Source organism: Lutra lutra, chromosome 7, assembly GCF_902655055.1.
Source record: "Lutra lutra chromosome 7, mLutLut1.2, whole genome shotgun sequence".
Classification (NCBI taxonomy): Eukaryota; Metazoa; Chordata; class Mammalia; order Carnivora; family Mustelidae; genus Lutra; species Lutra lutra.
This window is the reverse complement of record NC_062284.1, coordinates 96,944,099-96,965,169: the sequence shown is the minus strand read 5'-3', so window position 1 is coordinate 96,965,169 and position 21,071 is coordinate 96,944,099. Positions and strand designations below refer to the sequence as shown.

At 36.3% G+C, this 21,071-nt stretch overlaps 2 pseudogenes; both read left to right on the top strand.

Moving 5' to 3' along the window:
• Positions 1–4,003: 4,003 nt before the first annotated feature.
• Positions 4,004–4,584, top strand: LOC125104515 (ubiquitin-conjugating enzyme E2 D3-like; annotated as a pseudogene).
• Positions 4,585–14,239: 9,655 nt separating this feature from the next.
• Positions 14,240–14,809, top strand: LOC125105314 (cysteine and glycine-rich protein 2-like; annotated as a pseudogene).
• Positions 14,810–21,071: the final 6,262 nt, after the last annotated feature.

Here is a 21,071-nt window from a genome sequence, read left to right as displayed (position 1 = left end):
TATATATATAAAACTTCCCTTTGTTTTTCATGAGGAAAATTTTAAAAAAGAAAGCAAAGTAAATGTAAACAAGTGACACAGGATAATAACAAACTTGTCATCAAAATGTAATCAGTTTTCACAAATACTTACAGGATTCTACTCTTAAAGAGTTTATATTTTACACCAGAGAATGAAGTTAAGTATTCAAATTGCAGTTATTACCAGTATGGTTCCAAGAGTCTGGGAGAGTAGATAAAACTGCCATGCCTTGCTACAGGTTCACTGACCAAATGGCAATGTCCAATAAAAACCAAACACGTGAGTGGTTAACACAAGTAATGTTTTCTAAATTTTAGAAACAAAACAATTTTATAACCCAAAATGTCAAAGGTACAATTAAGTGGATAATTAATTTATCCTCCCATTAAACTGTGATGATAATGTTTTACACACACACACACAAGCACACGTACAAAATACTCTGTATAATAAATATGTCATGAGTATGGTGGGCAGAATAACGGTTCCCCAAAATGCATATGTCCTAACCTCCTGAACCTTTGAATATGTTCTATTACATGGCAAGGGGCAATTAAATTTGCAGATGAAATTGAGGTTGTTAATCAAATGACCTTAAAATAAAGGGATTATCCTAGATAATTCTGTGAGCCCAGTGAAATATTCTCCTAGGCATTGCTCGCTGTGAAGATATTCGGGAGCTACAAGGCAATGAAAGAAGGCAGCCTTGAGAAGCTGGAAGAGGCAAGAAAATGCATTTTCTCCTAGGGCCTCCAGAAATGCATGCAGCCCTGACAATTTTATTTTAGCTCAGTAAGGCCATCTCTGTTCTCCAAGCTCCAGAAATATGTGTTGCTTTTTTAAGCTACTGTTTGTGGTAATTTGTTACAGCAACAACAGAAAACAAATAGAATGAAGTAAAATATTCAAAAGCCTAGAAATATATTATTAAGGCCAAGTAAGTTAACAAAAATATCAGAAGTTACTTATGCCTTTAAAAACATTATTTCTGGGACGCCTGGGTGGCTCAGTGGGTTAAGCCGCTGCCTTCGGCTCAGGTCATGATCCCAGCATCCTGGGATCGAGTCCCACATCGGGCTCCTTGTTCTGTAGGGAGCCTGCTTCTCCCTCTGCCTCTGCCTGCCACTCTGTCTGCCTGTGCTCGCTCTCTCTCTCTCTGACAAATAAATAAATAAAATCTTAAAAAAAAAAAAAAACATTATTTCTATAGACAGGTGGGACAGCAGTATAGTTCAGAAGAAAGTCTCTAGAAATAGTCTACTTTTTTCCAAATCCTAGCTTTACCGTATTCTATGTGGGTAACCCTAAGAAAATAATTCCTGTGGCCCCACTTTCTCATTTTTATAGTGGATGAAATAATAATTGTACCTCAAAAATTATATCAAATAAATATCTCTGATATTACAATCAATATTACCAAGCACAGAGGAAGTCCTATGTATAGTTTTCTTAATATTTTTATACTATTTATTATTTGCTATTTGTGCTATTATTATTCTGAGAGATAGCACTCTAGTACCCAATTTCATTTTTGTATTGTATCTTATATAGACATAGTTCTTTTGGTTTCAGTATTATACCTGAAAGAACTGGTATAAATTGTTAGCCTTTGGTTATCTTTAGAGGTTGATAGGGGGAGGTTTTTTCCAAGGGCTTTTTATAATAATCTCATTATCATAGATAAATAAAAAGCATAAATAATAATAAATAAATAAAATAATAATAAATTAATAAATAATAAATAAAAAGCATAAATCTGTGTATCAGAGATAAACATGAAGAAGTTGATAATTTTTAAGCCATTTTGTGGTGGTCATTTGAAAGGGAATTGGCCCATCTTGAAGCTATCATTCTTTGAAAATACATAATGATTTAATGTATTGCCATATATAGACATAAGTACTGTGAAATTTACCAATTACATGCTGGTTTTGTGTTATGTTTTGGTTAAATAGGGCTATTATGAAAATGAAGCCGTTTATTTTGGGGTGCATTTATTTTGGGTAAAGACAACAATTTACACAAAGATAAACTTTTTTTTTTTTTTTTGGTTCTCCCCTTTTAAGGAAGTGTTGATGTTAGCAAATTTTAATCAGTGAAACATCCGTTCCCCTTAATATATTTACGCCACCACAAATTCACTTATATCAGACAACTCAAGGAAAGGAGAACATATTGTATATTGCTCAAAGCTACACAAAACCACTGAGATGTAAAAAATTATCTAATGACAGTTTTTATTTCAAAAATGAAGTTACTTTTTTACAGAAGAAAAAAAAAGAAACCCAAGCACTGTAAAATCTTGGGGTTTTTTTCTCCACTTCTGTAAAATGAATTTAGATTAAACATTCCTAGCTTCATCTGGTTTTTTGAAGTCTGTTTTTATTGTACATGATGGAAAGATGTTTTGCAGTTATAACCACATCAAACAGTGAAAGATGATACTTTGATAGACTCAGCATCTTGTGGATCTGGGAGGATTCTAAAAATCATCAAATCCACATATACTCAGCTAAAATTTGACAATATATTGAATAAACCATTAAAATTTTATATCAATTTTCATGTTCAGGATATGAGAATCTCATATATTTATGCTATGACATAAGCCCTTTTAGTTTGTCTATTTATAGTAGAAGTTAAAAATACTAGATTGCTCTTTTGCTTTGTTTGTTTTCATGATAAAATTTCAAATGCTTGAAGACTATGTCAAAGTTTCTTTTTCCTTGCTCTTCTCAGTAGGTAAAGGGATACTGTTATTCTTTGTCCCTTGGGTTACTGTGTCCAATATCTGGTCTTTTTCTCAAGATGGACTTCAAGTTTACTCCGAGTTTCTAAAGAATATATTGACTATAATTTCCTTAATTTACTTTAAAGGCAAAACAGTTATTTGTATTCTACCTTGGTATCACCACTTTACAATGAAGATGATAAATCAATCTTGTTTTCATTGAATGCATCTGGCATTCAACATCCAAGCCTAATAAAAACTATGATCTAATGAAGATGAGAAAAAGAACATTTCTGTTTTCTTTATACTGACAAATCTAGTCAAACAACAACTGAAATGTTCATTTATAGAAAGAGAAAAACTTCTTTATCATCAGAAACTGATTTATCACACCTGAGTTTTTCTGTGCTTGAATTTCCTTGGGGTATCTTTAAAAGTAAAGTTGATTTTAAAGGTAGAAAAGGTAAAACCAATTTAATTGGAGAGATCAAGAGAGCCGAGGTGAATATCACTTTGAAAATATTGCAGTATTATCTCAGAAACTAGGATAGACAGTGTTATTTCAAAAGAAAAAAATACAACTATTTCTATTCAGGCAATCATAGGAATATAAAATGTGAAGCAGGGGGATAGGGTAGTATAAACTGAAAAAAAAAATGTGTTAAAACCTCTTCTGTGTCCTAAACCTTGAGGGCTAGAAATCGCTGACCCCCAAATGAAATTATATTGGTGCATCTTTAATGTGGATGTGTATGATATCAGGATTTTTTATTTATTTGAAAGGGTGTGGGAGAGGAAGAAGCAGACTCTCAGCTGAGCAGAGAGCCTGATAGCAGGTTTTATCCCAGGACCCTGGGATCATGACCCAGGACCCAAGTTGAAGGCAGCCACTTAACCAATTGAGCCACCAGACATTCCTGATATCACTTTTGTTTTTTGTTTTTTGTTTTCCTTTAAGAGACTCATGACTGAAATTAAAAACATAGGGAAAAGTTTAAAGTAGCAGATGGTCCTTATTAGTATCTCTCCTTTTGTTGTCCAGTTTGAAAACATGACATTAAAAGTTAACACATGTGTGTGCTTGTGTGTTAGTACAATGTGTTATAAATATATGCATATATTCTTTACTAAAGTGGAGTTTGACAGTTGGCACAGAAGTCATAATATTCTCTTTTTTCAAGATAATAAAAAAAATGCAATGTGTCTTTTTATATTCATTTTATGAATACTACTGAGGTTTCAAATGCTAAAATGCACCCTTCAGTGACTATGGCTTTTACAGAAAGGTGGTAGAGACAGCTAATGATAATTCTTTTAGAAAGCATGGAAGATAAACAAGAAAATAAAGCATTATTTTAAAATGCCTTAATAAGAATGATTATAAAATAACTACAAACTAAGACCGCCTTAAAGGGTATTTTGGTATTTGGGCCATGATCCTCCAGCACAATGTTCGGCAAGTCCAGTTGGAGATGATGTGTTTCATTGGCAAGCCACAATTACAGGACCTAATGACAGCCCATATCAAGGTGGTGTATTCTTTTGGACAATTCATCTTCCTACAGATACTTCTTCACACCACCTAAGGTTGCATTTGCAACAAGAATTTATCATCCAAATATTAACAGTAATGGCAGCATTTGTCTCGATATTCTAAGATCACAGTGGTCCCCTGCTTTAACTATTTCTCAAGCTCTTGTATCCATTTGTCCACTGCTGTGTGATCCAAACCCAGATAACCCCCCAGTGCCAGAGACTGCATGGATGTATAGAACAGACAGAGGAAGTACCACAGAACATCTCTGGAAAGGACTCAGAGGAATGCCATGTGATGCTACTTTAAAGTCAGAATAACCTAACCTGCATTAGAGGTGGAATAAACTTTAACTTACTGTTTAAAAAAAGGGGGGGGGCACCTGGGTGGCTCAGTGGGTTAAGCCTCTGCCTTTGACTCGGGTCATGATCTCAGGATCCTGGGATCGAGTCCCACATCGGGCTCTCTGCTCCACGGGAAGCCTGCTTCCTCCTCTCTCTCACTCTGCTTGCCTCTCTGTCCACTTGTGATCTCTCTCTGTCAAATAAATAATATCTTTAAAAAAAAAAAAGGTATCTGGTCAAGACTCTTAAGTTCACTAAGATATAAATATAAATTACTATCTATAAATTGGAAATAGCTACTGGTTAATTTTAAAAGGTCTTATTTGCAGATTTTTAGAAAAGACAATAATAACACTAAGCATCAACATACACAATATATTATGACCATAAAAATCTGTTTTGCTGAGTCAAAATAAATGTCAAACACTAATTCCTAATGTTTGGAAGGTTTTGTGCGTGTGTGTGTGTGTGTGTGTGTGTGTGTGTGTGTGTGTGTGTGTTTTCCCAAAAAATCCCTTGAGAAATTATATACCCTTATATTTTATAATCTGATATTTCTCTAAAGTGGTTTATAATGATAAACAGCTTTGGAGATAAGAACAAATCCTTTATTACTATTTCCCTTATGTTCTGTTTTGCAAATATGTTTACTTTAGTAAGAGTAAATGCAAAGAAGAAAAAATCCAAGTCAACCTCTCAACTATATCTGAAAAAGTTCAAGTGCATCAGTTACAAAGGGCCTGATAATTGGTAGAAAGGACTCACAAGTCTCCATCGGATGTGGTGACAAAAACTTTAGTAAAAGTCAAGAGTATGGTACCTTAGGAGAAAGAAGAACATACCCATCATGGAGGGTCTGACACTTCCAGGTGCAGTCCCATGTTTATTCTCAACTGCAGATGTTCTTTTCATCAGATTATAAATCAATAAGACATGCAAGGCATCTTGCTTTCAGGATTGCCCAGTCAAAAATTTACAACAGTATTTTAAGATTTACTTATTCATTTATTTGAGAGAGAGGGAGAGAGAGCACCATCAGGAGGGGCAGAGAGAAAGGGAGAGAATCTCAAGTAGACCCTGGGCTGAACATGGAGCCCCATGGCAGGGCTCGATCTCATGAGCCGAGATCATGATCTGAGCCAAAATCCAGAGTCAGATGGTCAACCAACTGCGCCAACCAGGCACCCCTACAATGGTATTTTTTAATACCTAACTGGTTATATAGCTAAAGCCAGGCTGTGCAGATTGAACTGAGTGTAAACCTTCAACCCATCCCAAAACAGTGTGGGTAATTTAGCACTGGGCACCTATATTATATGGGAGTTTCAAACTGTAATTTGCATTTTATCAGTAGCTAACATATCCCTATTCCTATCAAGTGTCAGGACCACATTTCTAAGCATTCCTGGAGATTAGCACAAAGTAGAAGAGCTGCCGCTGAAAGATGACCTTACCTTACAAACAACTGTTAGTGTTGTCACTTCATTGATGAGAAAGCAGAGGCAGAACCAATAATCAGTTTTCCTGAGTTTATTGTTGAGAGAGCTAGGATTGGTAACCATCCATTGATACCTAGCCATGAATCTTCTGGTGGAATACACAACCTCTTAGAATAAGAGTCTGATATTTGCATTTGACTAGAATTAAATAGCACGATTCCTTTGGCTAGAATGACAGATATTTGCAAAGAGTGAGGGATTTCGTGCTTTTTCCATTTTCTTTGGGAGCTCTGAGTGATCCCATAGTAATTTCAGACATGGACAAAGAAGTGAAAAGAAGGAAGGAAAAGGAGAGGCGAGTAGAAGAAATAAGGAAGGAGAGGCAGAGAAGGAGGGCGACAAGGAGAAGAGCAGAGCAAGAAGAATCTAACTCATGCAAAATTATAAATGCACAATAGAAGATCTTTGTCTTTTGGCAATCTCCCCAAATATATCTTTGTCAAAATAACAAACAATCTCATAAATTCCAGGAATAATTTACTAGTGGTAGAAATAAGAGTTATCATAAAAACACAAGGATAGTTTTCACTGGGGCTCAAACAGTAGAGGAAATCTCGGTTCACAATAGCACTCAGCTTCTAGTTACACAGGGTATAGTGTGCTATATAGGTACTACTAAAGACACGATTCGTGTGTGTGTGTGTGTGTGTGTGTGTGTGTGTGTGTGTGTGTGTATGGAGGTATACACACTTTAGAATTCATTGGATTTTTCATCTTATCCAAGAGAAAAAAAGTCATATGTAAAATCATGGTATTAAGGAAAAAAAATAATTGCTAATTTAAATGAATAATCTCTACAGCAGTTATTCAAACCTAGTACAGAAGATATCTTTCCAGCCCCCAACCATAGCTTCTCATTTCTACATTTTTCATGACCTTATTGCAAGTAACACCATGTGTTTCCAACATAAAGCTATTTGTCTCCTTAAAAAACAAAACAAAACAAAACAAAAAGCCAAAAACAAAAACACAAAACAAAAAAAACAAAATCCTGGAGCCTTATGTATTCTTGATAGCCACTTCACAGACAAAGAAATGCACTTACTGTGCCTTATGTATTCTTGATAGCAAGACAAAGAAATGCACTTACTGTGGCAAGTTTTCTGGGTCAGAGTCCATAGAATTCCTTGAGAAAAAAACTGAAAAGAAAACATATTTTTACTCTAAGACTAGGAAGCTTGTAATTCTAAATATAAAAACTTGTCTTTAACTTTTCTACTTTTCTTAGTTCACTTAAAATACCTTCTTTATCATTTTAAGACTTACTACATCATCACATGATGGTACAGCTGCGGTGTAGTCATAAACATTTGCTCCAAGAGATGGCCTGGCCTGAAATGCTTCTCATCTTGTGATTTTAACATGAGTTGGAATAACTGGTGTGAATTACCTCTCAACTGAAAGCACATCATTATAGAGCAGAAGTAGCATGCTCAACACTCACTCAGCGTAGACATCTGCTTTAAAACCCTGTCTAAAAGATGCATTGAAAGTATGAGAAGACATCAGAAATCTGGCATTTCAGATAGGTATTTATGACAATGCTAGTCCACTTTCTCTGGGCTTTCTGAAGTCTAGTTGACCACTTCTCTATAAGTGTTTTGAGTGCTTATCATTGCTTTTCTTTCTGTTATTAGCTCTGAGGAGGGTAAAGAACATAAAATTTATTTACCCTTCCTCTGGGTATTGTAGATCTTGAGGAAAGAGTCTCAATTTCTTTCAGCTAAGTCACAGTAGAGTGGGTATGAGAAATAAAGAATCCTGAAAATAAGATCTTCTCCATAGACACAGTGTCTGCTACACACAGAGTTAAATTATCTTGGATCACTGTGGTAATTCACATTTTTTTTTATTCCTGTTGGTAGTAAATCTTAATCAAAGCTCTTATGTCTTTGAGCCATCCATGGGTTTATCTGCCTGAATCCTGATGTCAAGAGGCTGCAAAGTATTGGAAGCAAAGGTATCAAGAAAAGAGAACTTTCAAGAGTTCAATGGGGGGCGCCTGGGTGGCTCAGTGGGTTAAGCCGCTGCCTTTAGCTCAGGTCATGATCTCGGGGTCCTGGGATCGAGTCCCACATCGGGCTCTCTGCTCAGCAGGGAGCCTGCTTTGCTTCCCTTCCTCTCTCTCTGCCTGCCTCTCTGCCTACTTGTGATCTCTCTCTGTCAAATAAATAAATAAAATCTTAAAAAAAAAAGAGTTCAATGGGATTTTGAATAAATATGAATCCCAACTCTCATGCACTAAGACATTCTAAGGGGGTAAGGGCATACAATCTGATATTAAGTTTCTTATTTGTTTGTTCACTTACCCATTCAACAAATATTTATTTGGTGCTTACTATATGGCAGGCACTTTATGGGTACTGGATATATAGTGTTATCATGGAACTTATATTTTAGTGGTGGAAGACATTCAATAAAAATACATATATAAGTAGAAATTATGCTAATTGTTGTAGAGAAAAGTAAAATAGGAAGAGAAATAGGAAGGATTGAGATGAAAGACTTAGTTATTGAGCAGGAAAGGCCCTTTTGAGGTTAAGATTAATAAAATATCAGGTCAGAAGGGACCAAAATTTATTTGGGCGGGGCAAGTATTCAGACAAGGAACCACAGGACAGCTTTGCTTCGCTTAAGGCTTAAGTTTTCCTGGCATGGTTGCTCTGCCAGTCAGCAATAGCATAATGACCAATAGAAACTTGACGAAGATGTTCATAGAAGATTTTCAGTTTTCTGCTTTTTAAATATGTAGAAGTATCTCAACATAACAAGATTGAATTTTAAAACAAGTATTATTGTGAAGCAATGTAAACTTTAAAAAATATAAACAGAACATGCCAAACATCCATATACTCACCACCTATATTTAAATGTAAACTTAAATTTTTGCCACGTTTTCCAAAATTCTTTTAAGGAAGTAAAGCATCTGTGAGAGTGATGACAATACTGACTCCACCTTTGGCCTTCCATCTTGTTGATATCCAAACAAGGACCTCCCCGCTTTGGGGATACATGTTCTAGGCCCCCTGGAGGTTAATGTAAGCCCTGACCAGAATGCAGAAAGTCTTCTGATTTTCCCTAAAGGGACAACATAGCAGTCTCCATTGCGGCTAGCCAGAAGAAATGACTGGCGTACAGATGGCCTCAGTGTAGATAACTACCCTGTGACCTCACCACCATGTCCCTCTCTCTATAGACACTGGGGATTAAGTTCTCACAGTGAAAAGGACAAAGTATCAGGGAGGGGACACTATTGAAAAGAAATCTGGAAATTCAATTTTCTACACAGGTAATCCACAAAGGCACAGATGTAACAAGGAGCAAAGACTACAAAGGTTGTCATACTCTTTGATGATAGGATGAGATGTAAACACATAACATAGATCCTTATTCCAAAAAATGGTGCTCGGGCAGTAACAGCACAGAAAGCCACAGAGATCCACTGGGAGAAATGACCAATGAGCACCTATGGGAGTTTATAGGAAGGGATTGAGTTGATCAGGAGTATGTAAACTTCTTCCAGTGAAGAGACCATGGAGAAATGAGGAATGATAGATATACTTGGCCAGCAATATACGGAACCAGTGTATGCTGCCTTAATCAACATGTGGTAGGTGAACAGAATGCAAAAGATGGCAGTCCCACCATTATCTCAGAATACAGCTACAGATCAGGAGACATATTCAGGTTCTACAGTTGTTATGAGAGCAGCAGAAGCCCAGCCCCTGTGAGCTTGAGCTATCTGGAAGACGAATACTTGATGATGAGAGTGAAGGGAAAGATAGGACAGGGACATCTGACATTCTGAATGCTGGTAATAATGTGGATAAAACGAAGTACATGGTAAATTGCTGCAGAAATAGCCATTAAGCCTGGGTAAATTGTTCCAAATAGTACCAGTCCCAGCCATCAAACCAGTTACAGAAATTACAAAGCCCCTCTTCAGCCAGGAACTGGGTAGTCCAACAATTAATGTACAGATAAAATTTGTGGATGACATTTTAAAATCTCAGGACAGCCAAGAAACAGGTGAAGAAAGGTAACAGTGATTGATCACTGACTGGAGGAAATCTTCACAGGTATGTTCTGCTTCTCATAGGATAACCGCAGCAATCTCAACTAAGTCAACTTGACATCAAGGGTTGGCAACCCAAATAAACAGTTCCACAGCATTCCTCAAAAAATCGGCTCTTTTGGAACAGAAGTTTTAAAAATATATTACTGATTAATTTTTAGCAGTAAAGTGCACTTAATTGAGTAATTGTGAAATTAAATGATAAATAAAAGGCTTACAATGATTAAAATGAGTAAGAAAACAATGGGGAAAATTATGGATGAAGTGAAATGCTTTCCACAGACTCTTACATTAGTCTTCAAACATACAGCACCACTGACCCATAGAGGATAAGAAAATTGGATTGTCTGGCTTCCTTAGAGAACAACAGCCTAAAGAACCAATGTAGTAACACTTGCCAACTCAACTTTGGCTCTGTACTTTTCTTACATAATGCTTTTAAAATCTTTTAACTGATTTTTTAAAGTTAAAAGATTTAACTGATTTTTTTTTAAATCTAAAATAGTGATTTACTAAAAATTTAAATCTAATTGTCAAAAGACTACTTCAACCTAGCTGGGATTTCATATTTTTTTTAAGATTTTATTTATTTATTTGACCGAGAGACCACAGTAGGCAGAGAGGCAGGCAGGGAGAGAGGGGAAGCAGGCTCCCTTCTGAATAGAGAGCCCGATGCGGGGCTTGATCCCAGGACCCTGAGATCATGACCTGAGCTGAAGGGAGACACTTAACACACTGAGCCACCCAGATGCCCCCATATGTTCTTAATCTATGATCAGAATGTATGATGATTAATTCCTTTTTAAAAAATTTGGAATTGCCTTTCATTCGTTGCTATAATCAGACTCTTATGGGGTTTCTCAACTTTAATGTGCACATAAATTATCTGGGGATCTTGTAAGAGTGCAGATTCTGTTTCAACAGGATTGAAACTAAACTGGGTCTAAGATTCTGAATTTCCAGCAATTTCTCAGGCGATGATGATGGTGTTAATGTGAAGATAACCCTTTGACTAGCAAGGCCTTGGACCTCACTTGTACTATCCCAACCCCAGCCTTGTCTAGCTGAGAGCATTCCTATTAGCAAGTGAGATCAGGCCTGCAGACAATGGAAGAAATAGACGAGAGATTATAATCTTTTTAAAATAAATATTATCTCATCCCCTAAAGAAACTGAAAATTTTTCCTGAACAGTGGTTCTCTTGCAGGCAAGTTGTTAGATCTGCTGAGATGTAAATAGGTTATTCCTTATATGCTATAAGCTTGTCTTAAACACTTTGTAATATTTTTTTAATTAACATGTAACAAAAGATAGGCCTCTGAAAGTTAAGAACCACAAAACAATAAAGAAAGTAAACCCTTTTGTTGAAAAGCTCTGATTCCCATGTTAACATCTCATTCACAGCCTAATTGTAACCCAATTAAGAAAATTAATGTAAGTAGAAACAGCTGGAACAGAAGGCACTCGGAGTGAAGTGTACCCTCCGCACTCATTATTTGATGGAGATCACCCAACTCTACACACAGTGCGTGATATTTAATATGATTGGGCTAATTTATATCTGAAAAGAATAAGAGCACCTATGTAAATAAATGAATCGACCTATTAGCTCTGATTCTTTAAACACTCCGCTATTTGATGTTTCAAGTGTAGCCATGTGACACGCCTCGGTTATGTTGTTAGTCTCCTTTCTATGTCCCCGCATGGCTTTTCCTCTTACCTTTTGGTCCTGGTATTGTATTCACCCTGTGAGTGTTGCAACCAAAGAGGCACTGGCAACAACATTGAGATGTCCAGTGTTCAATTTTATGTGTTGTTAGTGTTAAAGACAGAATGAAAGCCTGGTTTGAATTTCACACCAGTAGTTACACACATATAGTCTTGCATTCAAGGGACTCTCACACTGAGGAAAAGCCTACATTGTTACAGCATGTTTTTTAAGAAGACAAGTTATGCATCACAAAAGGACATTTTTTTCTTTTCTTTAATCTATGTGAGATGATGGAGGGTAGCTAAACCAATTCACAATTCGTGTAAATCAAACCATCATGTTGTACACCTTAAACTTATACAGTGATATATGTCAATTATTTCTCAATAAAACTGAGGAGAAAGAGACCACAAATTATACTGTTAATAGTGACTTAAATTCTTCAAGTCTTACTTTCCTCATGTGCAAGAATAAGCAGTAACCATTCATATCTCACAGAGCTGTTGAGAGGATTAAATGAAATAACTCATGTAAAACCCTTGGATTGTGCCTGCCTGTGCAACTTCTCAGTAAATACTAGCTATCTTTATGTATGGGGACCCAGCACATGGATTATTATGATTCATAATCTCTCCTCAAGATCAGCTCCTAGACAAGTTAAATACAGTGTAATTTATAGATTGTCCTGTGTGTATATACACGGATAGCTCGCCATCCCAGCAGGCCCATCTACAATCACACTGTGGAGTTCATGAAAACAAGTAAAATAAATGACAGGAAAAAATAATACTTCTGATATGCACTTCGGCAATATGAATATAAGCTAAAATATTAATGAAGACATAGTTTCAAATTATCTTGGTGTATTTCCATTTTAAATAAAAACTCAAAGATACTGGATTTTCTTGTCTGAGATCATGTGTAGTTGTTATCTATGGCTTCTGCATTTTGAGTGGATGGAGTAAGCAAAAATAATAAAGCAATGGATTACATGATTTCTAAGGACTACAAACTCCAGTTCCCCTCTACACACACACACACACACACACACACACTATACTATACCTTCAAATATACATTTATGGGAAATATGGCCATCTAAAAAGTGACCCAAGCAGTCTGATAAATTTGAACTTTGTCTACACAGTAATAACAGGACTCTTCAATTTGATCAAGACTGTAAAACAACTCATCAGTTTCATGAGAGGTAGGGTTCCTTCATGGAATTAGCCAGTGGTTCACTGAGCTCATTGATTAATTCAGTCAGTTTATAACATCTTGTAACCCTGGAGAGAGAGTGGACCCAGGTCAGCAGCTTCAAGCACTGCTCTGGTTTATACTGGAATGATAATATGTTGGTGGGATAGCCATATTAGGATTGGTGAGGTTTCTCAGATTCTGTAAGAAAATGAGCTACTGGCTCTATTTTGCATTACCAAGAAAAAAAAGGAACAACAACAACAAAAAGATGTGCTTTCTGGTACATATGTAATGTGTTGTATCCACAGGATAAATGGACTAAAATTCCATTTCTGATATAGCAATCTCAGATGGAGAAGAATAAAAATAATATATTCATGACTGTGACTAGATTTGCATTAACATAGCTAAAGGTAAAATTTTACCCCTTGTGTTTATGCTTCTTGACAATCTGGTACTTAATTTGGGGGGAATTTCTATTTCCAATATCCTCAGGCAATATGCATATATAGAAATGTTCAGCTACTTAAAAGTGACATGGAAGCAATTCTGCATATCTTTCATGACTAATGGAAATACAAAAAAAAAAAAAAGCAGTTTCTAACTAGCTAAGCTTGACAAGCTTAGATTTATACTTCACAAGCCTGATTATTTATAGCCCATTTATTTCCATACTAACTATAGAAGAACAATGAAATAGTCAATGAAGTTTGACTGTTATTTTGAAGATTTGTAACCAAATTACTTTGTACATTTTGTTTGAATTTTTTCCCAATAAAGTTATTATTTTTTAAGAATCTAAGGAAAAAAAATTGAACATGCATAGTATTAAGAAATAAATAAAGGTTCTTAAAGAACAAGAATAATTTCAAATAACATTAGTGAATTTAAAAATAACTGGTACTTTTTAAGGGGCCATTATGTAGCAATTAAATATACAAGTTAATCAGTACTGAGAGAATATAAGATTATTAGGAAAAAAAAAATACAAAGTCTCCGTGAAATAGCCATCCATACATCCAGCCTTGCAAAGGCTTTCCTGGGCTTCCTGACTCCCCTCTGGGCTCCCTCTGCCCTGCCTCCCTAGCTCCCACCAGCAGTGTGCGGTCCTACCTCCAATTCAAATGCTCATCTGGAGAGCTGGACACAAGTGTGGGCCTGTGGGAGCGCTGTGAACCTTCTGGAAGAGGTTCAGGGAGCTGGGAGGAGCTTCCACAGCTGCTGCTTTCTGTGTATGGATTGCAGGACAATTTTAGATGGCACAGTGGTAGTGGTGCATGATGAGATCTACTTGCAAATCTTGCTGTGGAAAGAAGGATGGGCTGAAAGGCTATTGTTGCAGCCAGGGCACTGGCACACTCAACATGGACAGTAAGGAGAGGCTGGGTATCAAACCCAAGTGTGTTCAAACTCACATGGCTACAACACACGCAAACACTTCCAAATTTGCTCAGAAATACAGTGGTACTGAAAAGTGTCCCACATGTAGGGATTTTGAATATGCTGCTGAGAGGATAATTGGAGCTGGAAAACCCTAGTAAAAAAACTGTTTCCTAGGTGCCAACTGTGGGAAAGATCTTGACTCAACAACTCCAAGAAGATGAAATCTATTGTAAAGGATGCTAGGCAAAAAACTTTGGGCGCCAGGGATTGGTTATGGTTATGGAGCAGGAGTCCTTGTTCATGCTCAGTAAAGATGTACATCCAGAACTGAGATCATATGCTGAGAAACTCTACATAATCTAATATGAAGCTACTGTAAAATTCTATGAGCACATAGGGCCTATTACCCTGTCCATAGATATATTGACTGACTAGCAGAAAGAGAGCACTGTATCCTTTTGCTTTATTTATCGGTATTTTCAAGAGCCATTTTTTTTAATCTTTAAAATTTTTATTATTTATTTATTTAACAGAGATCAAGAGAGAGAGAGAGAGAGACTGCATAAGCAGTGGAAGAGGGAGAAGCAAAATCCACACTGAGCAGGGAATCCAATGCAGGGACTTGATCCCAGGGCCCTGAGATCATGATGAGAGCCAAAGGCAGATGATTAGCCAACTGAGCCACCCAAGCTCCCTTCTTTTACATTTTAAATGAAAGTTCAGCTTGAAAATAAAAAGTATCCCTATGTAATATTTACTATTCAAATATAATATTTAAAAAACATTTATTTTTTAAAATTTTATTTATTTTTTCCCAGCATCATTATGATATAATTGATATACACCATTGGGTAAAAGTGTATAATACGTTCACTTGATATAATTACATATTGTAAAATGATTATTAATATTAAAGAAATATGTTATAACTTCTATTCCATTAAAAGTTTCAACCTTATTTGCATTGTTTTATATTGGGGCAGGATCCTATGTTTCACTAAAATGCTTAGCATCCATAAGTTTTATCTGGCTTAATTTTCCTGTCCACCTTTTTAAACACATGCAGGCCATAAAAGCCATCAAAAAAATCTACAGATTTTCTGAGAGGTCAAAAGCTGAATTTGAGAAGTCCTCATAATTGTCAGGGGCTACAGGAAGGATTAGGGTATCTCAGAGAAGATTTCCAAGAAGCATATACTTTCTAGGAAAAGTAGAACTTGATTTTTTCCCAATATATTCTTGGTGTGTCCTTCAGACCATATTCCATTGAAAACCACCAGCTCTGTTCATTCTCTTCAATACGTAGTTAAAAACCTATTTGAGATTTCTCTGCTGATTTTATCAAATCCAAGTCCCTAATTCGGTGTTTTCTCCCCCAACAATGGACTTTGAAATCTGTTTGTTCTTTCGCCTATGACACCCCTTTTTGTTTAGAACACTCTTCCCCTTCCATTCTTCCAATTAACTCCTATTCCTTCTTTTAGACTCAGTTTTGCTCTCACTTCGTCTAAGTCAGAATGGCTATGTTATATTGTAGTAACAAATAATCCCCAAATCTCATGGCTATCAACATCAAATATCTGTGTTTCATCCATGTTATACTTTTGATGTAAAGGAGCAGGAAGTTCTGTTAAATGCAGGTCCTTAGGGCTGGTAGAGGCCCTATTTCTTCATTTCAGGATTGAGATATGGCAATTCATAGGGAAGGAAATGCAACAGAGTACACTTTAGGCCCTTTAGGCCCTTAGGCTTCCTCTCCAAAGATGACACGTTATCTCTGTCCATATTTCATAAATGGCCAGTCACATGAACATACCTGACTCAAACAGGAATATTAAGAGTACAATCCAATGATGTGTCCAGTGGAAGGAGCAGGTATTTGTGACCATCATTTTGTAATCAAGGGAATAAAAAGTGCTCCGTATTTACCATGATACGCACTGGCTATGCAGCTTTCAAATTCTACATGTATATCCTGAGTGCAAATCTACGTCTAACAATTTCTAAGTTATTAATTACTAATAAGTATAATACATTATCCTGGCTCTTGACAACAGGAAATCAACCTTCAACCACAAGGTAATTAGCCACTCTATCTCTAACTTGCAAAATTAGAACATGCTTGAAGAATCAATAGGCCTTTGAGGTGATTTTTTTTCTTTTTTAAACTTAGGAAAAACATTTCAGCGAACAGTGAGCTTGCATAGTCAGGAGTAAGACAGCATTAAAAATAAGTGGAAAGGGGTGCCTGGGTGGTTCAGTGAATTATGTAGCCGACTCTTGATTTTGGCTCGGGTCTTGATCCAGGATCTTGGGATTGAACCCTGTGCCAGCCTCTCTGCTCAGCAGGGCATCGGCTTGTGGATTGTCTCTCTCCCTCTGCCCCTGTCCCCACACTCTCTAACAATAAATAAATACATCTAAATAAATAAATAATAAACATAAGTGGCAAAAGTGAGCACAGAGTGAAAAAAGACCTATTTCCCAGCTAATTAACCTACCAATTTCTAAGTCAGGGATATATTCAGACAAATTGAAAACCTTGTCATAATGTTGAGGAGGAAGATAAATTTTCACACTAGAACATTTAAAGCATAAATGAGATCTCATAAAGAATTACCATTTTATTTTTGATTATGGCATAGTAAAACACTGAGACTCACCCACAAGAGGGAAACCCTCTCTTCACTGCCCAAATATAGGAGACTATGGAGGTGTTAATGACAGACCTGATTATGCACCAAGAGAACAGTAACATCTGAACACAGGCAAAGATTCCCAAAGGCTGACTGACAGCTCTTCTTTAGCAGATAGTTCTTGGAAAGGAAAAACAAGTTTCCGTTATCACTTGTCACCACTTCTTTAATGAACACTGCCTGTATCTGACTGGTAATCCTTCACCCATTCCCCCACCGCTGCCCCCCAAGCTGTACATAGATATGGCTATAGAAAAATGCTAGGAAGAAAACCTGTCTTGTGCTGGTGTCATATGTGTGCCTAGCATACAGATCCTTTCTTTCTGGGTACTAGGCATATGATCACATGATTTTCTTGGACTTCTATGCACCATTTTGCAATTAGTTTTATGTTTTACTATTTTGCATTTGTTTCACTAAGGCTTATAGTGTAAGTTTTTACCTAACTTAATCTTCCTGCTTACTTCTTTAAATATATGAGGAATGCTCTAAGGTTAATGGAGTTACATAGACATATGGCAAAATCACCTTGAAGAAACATAAAGGATGAATCTTAAGCAAGTAAGATCACAGGGTGCCTGGGTGGCTCAGTGGGTTAAAGCCTCTGCCTTCAGCTCAGGTCATAATCCCAGAGTCCTGGGATCGAGTCCCCTATCAGGCTCTCTCTGCTCAATGAGGAGCCTGCTTCCTCCTCTCTCTCTGCCTGTCTCTCTTCCTACTTGTGATATCTCTTTCTGTCAAATAAATAAAAAAAAATTTTTTTTAAATGACCATATTTTTTAAAAAAAGAAAGTAAAATCACATTTTCATTTGTGTAACAAGGAAGAGGGTCCTGAACTCTTCTTTAATACAACTTAAAATAAAATTTAAAAACTGTAAATTAATCAAGTTAAGATACTGTATTGTTTCTTATATATTGTAATTCCCTTAGCATTTTGAGCATTGTGGATTTTTAGTAAATATTGCCTCATGAGGATATGATCATCATTCAGTGAATGATGCTAATAAAGTCTAGATAATTTGGCAAAGCTATAGCCAACTCAGATTTACCCTACTGCTTAACACCTCTGAGGAACTCTATGAGGATAGGCTAGAGGACAAAATTATGTGGTGGAGAGGTATTTCTCATCCTGATCTACTTTACTTTGAACACTTTACAGACACTTACTTTGCAATGCCTTTCTAGCATTGTGTACCATGGTGCTCTTTCATCTATAAACAAAACAAAATAACATAAGACAAGGATCTTTCTTTCCTCTCTATATTTATAAAATACCATCTCCTCCATTGTCTTTTATTTAGATGGAACAAATTGGGTTATTTTAAAAATCATAGTAACAGGAAAATTTACCTTAAATTTTTCACTTCTTTTGGCCTTCAGCATAGTGATTAGTTAGCAGTAGACTTGTTTTATCAGAATAATAATAATAGTTTTACAACTATAAAAGACCATCCCTATAAAAGTCAAAAAAGGGAGTAGTCGATGATAAATGCTGTAATTTTAAAGACTTGTGCTCTGGTTTGAAAAATATTCCCTTTTCTTGTCTTGTAGAAGTAAAACACAAAATGGTAGTATCTCTCTGAATTTTGGTAAATGTGCAAATCTGATCAACAGAAATATAGTAACTATATTTTATTTGCTGGTACAGGTCCATATTAAGTAATCAGTTTTAGCATTTACCTGTGTATTTCTATTAAAAAGGAAAGAAAAGAAAATTACTGTTTGTTACCATTCACAATTAAAGATTAAGTACATATAATTTGTAGGGACTATATAACACAATAAGGATAAAGTAGTAAACAGTGGCATGGGCCTTAGCATCACCTAGAAGATATAAAAAGAAGCAAATAACTGCCACAGAGAGAGATGAATGCCACATGAAAGAAGTAGAGATACTTTGTTATCTCTACTTCTATGGGATGCTAGCTATGGGATGGTGTGTGGCAAGGCTTGTCCGAGAATGTAATTTTGAAGTAGATCTATAGATCAATAAGTAGTTTAATAGAAGGTTGGAGATAGAGAGCAAATGTCTGAGAGGTGTGTGTGTGGGTACGCGAGTGTGTGTGTGCACGCACATGTGTGCTGTGTTTCAAGACACAAAGAGCAATATGAGTGGCTGAAGGAACAGAGGAAAAGGGCCTAGTTATGAAAGTCTTACAAACTATATTAAGTTATGAAAACTTTACCTAAGAGCAGGACTGGCTCCATTTTTATTTGCAAATAAATAAATTTTATTTTAATTTGCAAAATAAAAATACGGAGCTCTTTGTTCAAAGATTAAGAATTTCAAGGGTACCTGGGTAGTTCAGTCAGTTAAATGACTGACTTTCGGTTTTGGCACAGGCCATGATCTCAGGGTGGGGGATCAAGCCCCATGTGGTCTCTGCACTCAGCAAGGAGTCTGCTGGAAATTCCCTCCCTCTCCATCTCTGTCCCTCCTTCCACCACCCGCTAAAATAAATAAATAAACCTTAAAAAAAAAGAAGAATTTCAGATGATAGAACAGAACATTAAATCAAGATTGGACCCTTCTAGAAGCAGGACCTGTGCACACTCATGTCATATACCTAAGAAACTGGTCCCATCTAAGAATAACAGGAAATTATAAAAGTTTTTAAGTATCAGAATACTAAAAGGTCATTTTAGTTTTAGAAATATCCCTTGCTTCCTTCATAGTGTATAGCTTGGAAAGGAAGCCATATTTGAAGCAACAAGACTTGCCTGAGGGCTATAAACATTCAGATGATCATCTTGGCATCAACTATGGTAAAGGCCATAAAAGTAGAGTGAATTATAAAATTTGAGGATATAGCATTTAGAAGGGAAAAGACAAGAAATATGATAGATTGATGGGAGAAATAGACAAGCAAGCTCAAGAATGAATCTTAGACTTATGTTTGAGTAAAAGGAATATAAGAAATAGAAAAGTATTAGGATATAAAATAGTATCCCCATTTAATTGAAATTGCAGTGATCAGTTGTATTTATGCTATGAAATTAAGAGATATATTCTAAAAATAGAAGCTAGGAAACCATTGGTATTTCTAAAAGAATTTGAATGGTGGAATTTTTGAGACAATTTACAGAGACTATGTACAGTGAGTAGAGAATAAGAAGAGAGTCCAGACAAAAACTAACATGATAATGATATGCAGAAAAAATTCTGAAACAAGGAAGGAAGGAAAGAAAGAAGGAAGAAAGGAACATAGGCAGACAGACAGAGGTGAAAAACTAGAAAGGTAGGTGTTATAGAAGCCTATGGAAATGTTTTTCAAGAAGAAACGTGTTGTCGATGGTATAAAGGTTGCCAAAAGGTCAAGTAAGGTAGGAACTGAAAGGAATTTTGTGATAAAAAATTCACAGTGGCCTTGATGAAATTGATTTCCAAGAATATGTCTGTAGGGTAATGAGGAAAAAAAACAAAACAAAACTGTGAGTAGGCAATTCCAGGTGATTGGCTCTGAAGAGGCCAGAAATGAGGTGATCACAAAGCAGGGCTGAGAAGAAAGACTAGGAACGAGCATTGGGCAATGGTGATAGGGAAGGATGAAATCAAGAATGATGGTTTCCCAAAGATGCTTATATTCTAAGCCTGAAAACTGTGAACATATTACCTTACATAGCATAAGTGACTTTGCAGATGTGATTAAGGTTAGTATCTTGAGATGGAAGGCTATTCCTGGACTATACTCATAGTATTCTTATAAGAGGAAGACAGGAATGCCAAAACCAGGGAGGAAGAAGTAAGGATGAAAGCAGACATTGAATTCAGATGCTTGCTAACTGAGGGTTACAAGCAAGAAATCCAAGCAGCCTCTAGAATTCAGAAGAGGCAAGGAAACAGATTCTCCCATAAATCTTTTACAAGGAACAGAG